This window comes from Oxyura jamaicensis, chromosome 2, assembly GCF_011077185.1.
Source record: "Oxyura jamaicensis isolate SHBP4307 breed ruddy duck chromosome 2, BPBGC_Ojam_1.0, whole genome shotgun sequence".
Classification (NCBI taxonomy): Eukaryota; Metazoa; Chordata; class Aves; order Anseriformes; family Anatidae; genus Oxyura; species Oxyura jamaicensis.
The window spans coordinates 37,365,165-37,373,916 of NC_048894.1; the positions used below are offsets into that span (position 1 = coordinate 37,365,165).

Here is an 8,752-nt window from a genome sequence, read left to right on the forward strand (position 1 = left end):
TGTGTTGTACTGACTTTCTGCCAGCCTGACAACCAAGGAACCCATATATCAACTTATCTAGCACAGCTCCGTTAGGCTAAGGTAAGGCACAAGGGGGGCTATAGCTAATTATAGTCTGCATGTGAAAAGCAGCTCTGTATGTAGAATAGCATGTCTTAATTGCTTTGGTGGATTTCTGATGTTCAAACTGTTGTATTAAAGTGTAAAATCAAGATGGAATCTTTGTTTTGCCTGGCAGGCATTTTAGAGAAATTTGTGCTAGTGAACTGAAAGGTCAGTCCTTTGTCTACAAGGAGAAGAGAGAATTACTATGCAGTTTGTATATTTTAGGTTACTCCTGATTACATTTGAAAATTTACTAGACAACCTCATGAAAATTAGTTCACATATGATGAAACAACCTTAATGCCTTAGGGTAAAGATTTCTTTGCTGAATTCATTTTGGGTTCCCACTGGATTTGTAAGTCATCCACATATTAAAATTTCAAATTTACTCCAATAAAACAGAAATTCAAATAAAGACTCCATTTATGGAATCTACTGTTTTTCTGGCCAATTTTTTCTCTTTTTCTTGGGCAACTCATGTTTGCATTTGCAACCAGTATTTGGAAGGTGTTTCCTATGGCTGGTTACTGGGGAACAATACTGTGTATTGTTCTTCAGCTTTCCTTGGTCTCCTCACATACTTTGTCTTTCTTTTTTTGATGGAAACATCAATTTCATCTGCTTCATGTAAACGGCATCTATTTTTTCCAGAACACAGCTTTGAATTTTACTGGGAAAAAAACACAAAGGATAGTCACCACAGAATGTGGAAACAAAGAAAATAGTCATGAACATGTGTGTGTGTGCATAATCATCATCCAGAGACCATGCTGATAAACATTGTGAAGCAAAGCATTATTAATAATTCAACAAGCTTTACAGGAGGAAAAAAAAAAAAAGGCCAAAGAAACTGTTTTTCACATTGAACAATATTTAAACTTCTTATGTGGTACCTCCTCAGTCTGAAGTAACAAATGAAATCAGCAAAATTGAAGTTCTGGGATAATTGGTCAGAAAACAAACAAACAAACAAACAAACAACAACAATAAAAAAACAACAACAACAACAAAAAACTGAACTTCATTGTAAGGAGTTGGGATAAACACACCTGCATTTCTAAATACCTAGGGAGCTTTTGTGAGGCTTTAAAAGATATGAAATTAAGTAAATCAGTCACTGAATTTCATTGTCTGTCTTATGTTAAAATGCTGCACTTAATGAAGATTAATCAAGATATTTTTCCTTTAATTGACACCACCACCCTTTGCAGCTGTACAGAATCATTTAGGTGAAATGGCTGGTATAACTACAGTGCATTTTACTGGAGAGTTCAAATAATCTTAAAGTGTATGAGGTACCATAAAATAATTAAAACAAATGAAAATACAAGGACACAGACTGGCAGGAATCACCGAGGCCCATTGCTGTACACTGGCAGATCCTTCGGGCACACACACAGTGCTTCAGTCCTTCGCTGCTCTTTGTCCTAAATTCCTTCAAGTTACGCACACGTGCATCAGAAGGTATTTTTCCGCAGAAGAAAGATGATCAAGTATTTAGAAAAGGGGTTAGGATCCATTTTCAACTCTCGGACATTTCCTAAATTACCCGGAGAATGTCTCTGTGGTCTTTTGCAAGCAGATGGGAGAGCACGCTGCTTGCGTTCCAGGCTGGATGGCTAGGGGCCAGCTCGGGACTGCGAGGTGGCACGTACTTAAAGGCACTGAGCCTTCTTCTTGACTCTAGCCTTCAGTCTTCTCTGCAGTGCAGATAAAATTATCATTAATTTAGAAACAACTAAATTAGTAATCTGATCTTATTCTTGGTAGATACAGAAAGCTGTGTTCTGTTTCTTGGTTGGGAAGAACTCAGGAACTTAGGGGAAAAAGAAGAAAAGGGGTGGTGGTGGCGTAAATTTTTAAACGCAGCACACACCAGACATCCTCCTTCCCCAGAAAGTGAGCTTATTAAATCCAAAAATGACCAGTACCAAGCAGTCAAGAAGTGCACATTTAGACCCCTCATCTTCTTCTGCCAGGCAAAATGCATACGGAAACGTATCAGTAGTTTGAAAGAGAAAATCTCTTCTTCAGCCCGTGTCTGTTACTTCCTCATTGTATCTGAAGACACACAGCTCTTGCACTAGTCTTCTTTGTATGGTCTGTCTAGTTTTCTTCTTCTCCTGTAGAGTCAAAACCCTTAGCAGCTAAGCAATTTCTTTGAATTTCATTGTAATAGTCTCAAGACATTCTTTAAGACATTCTTCAAGACATTCATATCTATCTGATAAACCCTTTTTATCTCCTTCTCACCACTTCTATCTTTTCTTCAGCTTTCCAATTTCAGCGACTAACAGTTCTTATCCCCTTCCTCCTATCATGGCTTTCCATTTACGAGTTCCTTGGCGTTATCTTCCTCTCTACAGTTTCAACTTGCTCCTTACCTTGCAGTTTATTCTTTTTCATTTTCACTGTCCCTCAGCCACATAGTGCTATAAAATATGACAACAACAATCCTGAAACTTATTATAAATAAATGTTAATAGCTTTTACCATTCTGTCCTGTTTTTTGTTTGTTTGTTTGTTTTTCCCTCTGCTATTTTCACTTCTAAAAAATATTTTTTTTCTTCATCAATCCATTGCTATGTGCTAATTTCTTAAGTCTTCTGGGGTTCTTCCTTCCATCCTTGGGCAGTGGCCAAGTCATTTAGGTCCTCTTTTCATCCCCTAACAGAGAGGAGGAGCTGACTGGGAGAATGAAGAATGGAAGGATTTTTTTTTTTTTTTTTTAATATGAAAATGAGTAAGAGGACTGCCAGCTGGAACAGCTTTGCTTTCCCAACCTGCTGATACCTTTACTTGTAGGCAAAAAGGTGAGAGAACTAGAAATTCTCCAGGTACTGCTTAGTCGTGCATTGTCCCCCTTCAGGTTACGCCTCCTGGGGACTCTTCTTCCAGGAGTACTTTGCCATAACAAACAACAGATGTGGGGAATTTCCCTTCTGTTTTTTTGGCAGAAGGAAAGTGGTAATTTCCCCTTAACTTCAGCTGCTGTTTACTCAGAAAACAAAGATGTCATTTAGGAACAGTGAGATTGCGGGCATATATGTTGATCTGAAAAATCCAGAGAATATAGTTAGTTACGTTAATGCCCAGGACCCTGGTTTTCCTTGATGGTTTATCCACACTATAAATGCTTCAGAGAAATTAAGGAGAGCATTTTCTGCCTACCGTGCCTCTATCAGTTTGTGGTAAGAGCACAATGGATGAGGTCTTCCGACCAGATGTTTCAACCATAAAGCTATTTCCAGTAAAGGTGTTTTGAATATGCATATGAAAGCATCTATAAATACTGTGACTTGTTAGCATTTTTATAGCTAAAAATAAAGGAAACTAATATGACTGTTGACTTCTCATATGAATACGAGAAGTTGAAAGATTAGGTAACAAATTACATGGAGGAATTAACTTCTGTTGAGATTTGTGCTGGTTAGTGTGACCTACCCAAGGCTGCCATCTCTATTGGACAAGATCCGATGATAATTTTATGATTGTGAGCACTCCAGAAGAAATTAATGGGGTTAAGGAACTGCATTACATGTTTTAGTACAGGAGACAAATCCCACTGTCCCTAGTGATGCAATCAGACTGCCAGTCTCAAACGGCAAGAGAAACTATGTTCCACCATGTGTTAGTAACCTTTAAAAAACTGTTTCAAAGGATTTGTGCGGTGTGGTTTTCTCAGATTATTGAAATAAAATCATTTTTTTTTTTCTTGGTGCAGGATGTGTTGAACCAACTGTTGTTCTTCTTCCACCTCTTTTTGTAGGTATATACTGAGAGTACTATATGATTTCTTGTAATTCAGAAAAACGACTGCCATTCATCGCAAGAACTTAATTCCTCTTTTATACTTATTTTCCTCTTTCTGTGGCATTGTGTGTCATAAGCTTTCTAACCAGATCCATCGACATGAGCCTATAGTTAACTGCTTATTAGCAGAGGTATCTATGTGTTAGCTCTTGTCTTCAAAGAAAAGGCGTAACACACTGCCATTCCTACTAAGGCTGCGTAGAACCAGAGTTTTTTTCACGGACAAATTTCAGAAGGAACTCAGCTGACAAAATCAACTTATTTTATTTACATACTCTGCCGTAAAGGGAGAGATGTAATTTTCTTCAAAGCAGTGGAAGTGTTTAGTATGTTATTGTGAAGAGAATTTGCAGAGCATATCAACCTGAAGGTACAAACTACAAACTTTATCCTTTTTTCTATGTGAGAATTTAATGAAATACGTTGATTAGTATTAACACGGGTTAGTTTGCCAGAGCAAAGTTGAGGTTTTAAGAAGTTATAAAGTTCATTGGGGTCGACTTTATTTGCATGCTCCTGTAATAATAAAGTCAGATTCTTCAGATTACAAGAATAGATGACTTATGAAATGCCTTATGTTCCAGACGTCAAATGTCTCGGTATATATCCAGTAGTTACTAACAAATGTAAGGCGGGACAAAATGAAATGCAATGCTTTGCAGAATTCTGGCACTCAGCCCATTCTGTAACTCTGTAACTTCTCCTTGGAGGACACAGTAGGGCGGGAGGAGATGGCAAACACAGTTTGTGTGCTGTTTTTAATGGTGCATGAGAAACACTTCAAGGGCAGGTTTGTTGTTGCCATCTCTTTCATAAAACATGGGTGCCTCAGTTTAAATGTGCATGAAGCAGGCTTTATCCACTCCGTCTGTCTTTCTTTGTAGAAGAAGATATAATTTTTGCTCCTTAGAAGCTTTACCCAATGTAACCTCTGATATTATTGTTACAAAATAAGTTTTTCCAAACTGTGGTATTAAAACCAACCAACCAAAAAAAAAAAGCCCTTTCAAGAGCAGCAGACAACATGCTATTAGAATACAATAAACGCTCATTTCCACTTGAGATAGCTCAAGATCCCAAACACAGTTACTCAAAATTAGTGCCTAGGTCAAGGCTTTCAAAAGAGGCTTAATTTTTAGTTTGCAAACTGAGGCCTTAAGGGAGCCTGATTTCCAGAAAGACCTTTATGTCTGCTCTTCAGCTTTCCATTAAAGCGTCTAGTTCAATATTTTAAAAGGCAAGGAACATTGCCATTCAGTTTTGAAAATCTTGACCTTTTTTAAGCATATAAACAAAGAGTCTAATTTTCTGAACAATGTGACTTAAGGCTCCATTGCAACCAACCGGCCCCGCAGTTAAGATAGTGTTAATAACAGGCAATTTAGAGAAGAGCTTTTGAATGATCCTGATTTGGAAAAACACCCCTTCTGGATTCAATAGTCTGTAGGGGAAAAGTTGGTTTACTGTTAAGCTCTTGTTAATCCTCAGCTGTCAAATTTAGTAGGCTGTTAGCCAAACTAATTGGCATGATAGGTAGGACAGAGAGTAAACATTCCTTAGGCTGCAATTAATAAGGCTGAAATGGTTGATCTGCTCGATAAAAAAAATCAGCGTACTTACTGCTAGTATAATGAACTTTCCAAAATTATAAACATAATTAATTTCAAGTACGCAATGTTAACAAATGTTTTCCAGTAAACAAATCTGGCAATTTAGCCTATGTTTGCCTACCTACAGTTTTTGCTGTCTTCAGTACACATCCGTTCATTTCCCCCCCACTTGCACAGTCTGCTCTTCCTATGTGCATATGACACACCTGCACTTTACAGATGTTGTATACAATAATGCATTATTTATATCTAAACTTTGCTTTGGATTAATTATGAATTAGATTCCGACTTTAATGGGACTACTTAAACATGTATACTTAATTACAAGCAAGTATAATAAACAAGAATGTGCAAGACCGTGACCTGAACAATCAAGTCAGGCAATTTAAGAAATTATCACTGGAATTGTGGAGATACTTGCAATAAAGAAGAAACAAATTCCAAGCAGAGATGTCAGAAAAGCAATTTTCATGCGAGATAATTGCTAATTAAAGCTTTTCATGTTTGGAATAAAAAATATTTAGGATATTAGCGATAATCTGGTATTTGGTTTGTTTAAATACTGGTTTAAACATAGTCTGTTTCTTGGCAGGTTTCTACTGCCACACTATTTGAGTTAGAAAAGTTCAATGGGTAATATTAGCTTAGCTGTGGAACTCTGATATTTAATAGGATTTTATGGAAATAGCTAATATGTGCACATGACAGCAAGTTTTCACAGTTAAATATTGTCACAGAGGTGTCTTTTGGTTCCATTATAATCCTTATTTCATTTAACAAGTAAACAAATAAGGCCTGCCGAGGCCACTACTGAATAATAATAGCGAAGAAGTTTCTTCATGATATTCAAAAGGTTTTAGCAAAGAAAGTGTATGGTTTGCATTTGCATAACATGACCTGCTTTGGAAACCTGAGCTCGCTAGGAGAAACAAGGAACCAATAGCAAAGCCCACTTTTGGTAGCCGCTTCTGAGACTTTGATTTATCAGAAATGCTTCATTTTGTGTGTGGGAATGGTTTTTAACTTAATGCATTCAAAATGCATCTGAATAACCACTTCACTAACGTAAGGAAATTCTGTGAAACGGAATCGGGGGCAATAACAACAATCAGGGAATGTAAAGTCACAGGAGAAATCTTGGAAATGGAGAAATAATTATTTTCTACCTCCATCTTCCTAGCACAGCCCTTCTAGTTTAGTGTCTGATAGCCACATTTTTGTCAGTAATTAAATTTCTACAGGATACTAGAATAAGCATGATGCTGGTACTATTATACCAATTTGCAGGCACGCACCTTCAGATGAGGTTAAGAACTTTTACTAGTTCCTTTGTATTAAATCATCACTTTTAGGGCCAAAAGTCTGGCAACGTCTGCAGGTCTTGATATCGTTCATTACAGAACTGCCAAGGCTTCAGTTAAATGATTTCTTTTTCACTGGTGTTATCTTGTTTCTGTACATGTCGGACAGATAAGCAGAGTTGAAAAGGGAAGTTTTTTTTTCTTCTTCCTTTTTTTTTTCTCTGAGGCAGGACTGATCAAATATTGCTAAAGGCCTAAAAATTGGTGTTTTAGTATGTGCATCTTAAATAGCAAAATGATTGAAAACACATATCTTCCTCGCCAGCTTACTGGCAACGCTCCGTGACAAATGATTCTAATAACTTGTTGTACCTGGTGTGTGTAAATCTCATCCTCCAGAAGAAATGGTGATGAGTCTCACGACAAAGTGTCTCCTGTAGGAATGGTTTGTGATGCGCACATCTGCAGATAGGGTACTAAAACTTCATTTAGCGCTCAGGACTGCCTTTTCCTTCTTAAATGGCAAGGCAAGATGTTCAGGCAGGAGCAGATGTCCAAATGAGCACGAATGGTAAAATCTCTAGTTCATGAAAAGCACAAACTTTGGCTATTTTGAATCTCAAGTTTAATATCAGTGTCCATTGCAGTTTGCAGCCAAAACCCTGCACTTGTCTTGGTTTTCATTTGAACTTTAGCAATGTAAATGGATTGATTAAAATTAGGGACCATATGTATGAGTGATGTAGCCGTGTCAGGCTCTGAGCCTCCTTGACCCGCTAGAGATGATGCTGCGTAAATAATGTTCTCCAAATAGGATTGTACTTTCCCCCATGCTGGTTAAGACTTCATGGCACCTTTTTCCTATGCTGACAAATGACATTGTCACGGACCAGAGATTACTGGTTTATAAGTAATGATTATGGACCTTAAGCAGATTTATTCCTCGGGAGTGGGGAGGCACTTCCACAATACAAAAACAGTTCAAGAAAAGCATGTGGGTTCCTGAATCCCCTCACCTCTCAGGTGAGTTGCTTGGTCCCTTCCTTGCTGCCAAGACAATTATTCCACAGCATCCACCAGCAGCAGAATGCATTGATTGCCCTTGCAGCCCACCCTGTTTTGGAGGAGAGAGCTGCTCCTTGGCGCCTGAAGGCAGGCGAAGGAAGGAGCCTTCTGAAGGCTGTGGGCCATGAGGTCGCTCCTCGGTGAGGTCCTGGAGCTGCGGGACAGGATGTGTAATATGCTCCTTGGTGTTCCCACTGCACAGTTCTCCCTGCTGCACATCAAAGGGTGGATGTATGCTGTCTTGCTCTAAGTACCAATGGCAGGCACCCGATGTGTGATCTCCAAAGGGCAAATGGGGGCACCCAAACGAAAACTGCAAGGTTTGTGTTCAGCTTGAGCCTGGCTCCTGTGCTCAAACACTGAAGGTGATGCGGTGTGGGCCCTTCGTGCCCCTACGACTCCTCACGTTGCCCAGCACAGCAGCTCCCCGTCGCCTCCAGGGCCTGCATGCCGAGCGGGGGGCCACGTGCCTAAAATTTCAGTTTCTCTACTCAACCCGAGAACGACTTTTCAGGCGAGACGCAACCGTATCTCAGGGTAAAAACAGCCACGACTCTTCAAACCTCTCCTCACACGCTGCATCCCGTGTCCCTCGGCCATGCTCCGAGCGTAAACAAACGCGTGTGGGGTGAGCAGGGCTCCCCTCGCACCTCGCCCTACCCCAGCACCCCACACCCCGGCGGGAGGGAAGCCCCCGGCCGCCCCCGGACACCCCCAACCCCGGGGAGCAGAGGGCCAGGAGCCGGCCTCGGGGGGCGTCCGCCCGGGGAGGACGCCGGGGGCGCCCCGCAGCCGGGCCCTGCCCTCGGCCCGGCGCCCCCAGCCGCCGCCGGGGGGTGCTGGCGGCGGGGCCGCCCA

The 8,752-nt window shown here is 40.3% G+C and overlaps 1 long non-coding RNA gene across 4 annotated transcripts in view; it reads left to right on the forward strand.

Moving 5' to 3' along the window:
- Positions 1-3,925, forward strand: part of LOC118162730 — a 28,038-nt gene extending 24,113 nt beyond the window's left edge. For 2 of the 4 annotated variants that reach the window (XR_004748589.1, XR_004748591.1), the window contains 2 exons: positions 2,780-2,918; positions 3,875-3,925. This is a non-coding gene — a long non-coding RNA (uncharacterized LOC118162730). Of the gene's footprint in view, positions 1-1,687; positions 1,812-2,779; positions 2,919-3,874 lie in introns of those variants that run through there. The other 2 variants (XR_004748590.1, XR_004748592.1) reach the window with 1 other exon arrangement.
- The last annotated feature ends 4,827 nt before the right edge of the window (positions 3,926-8,752 follow it).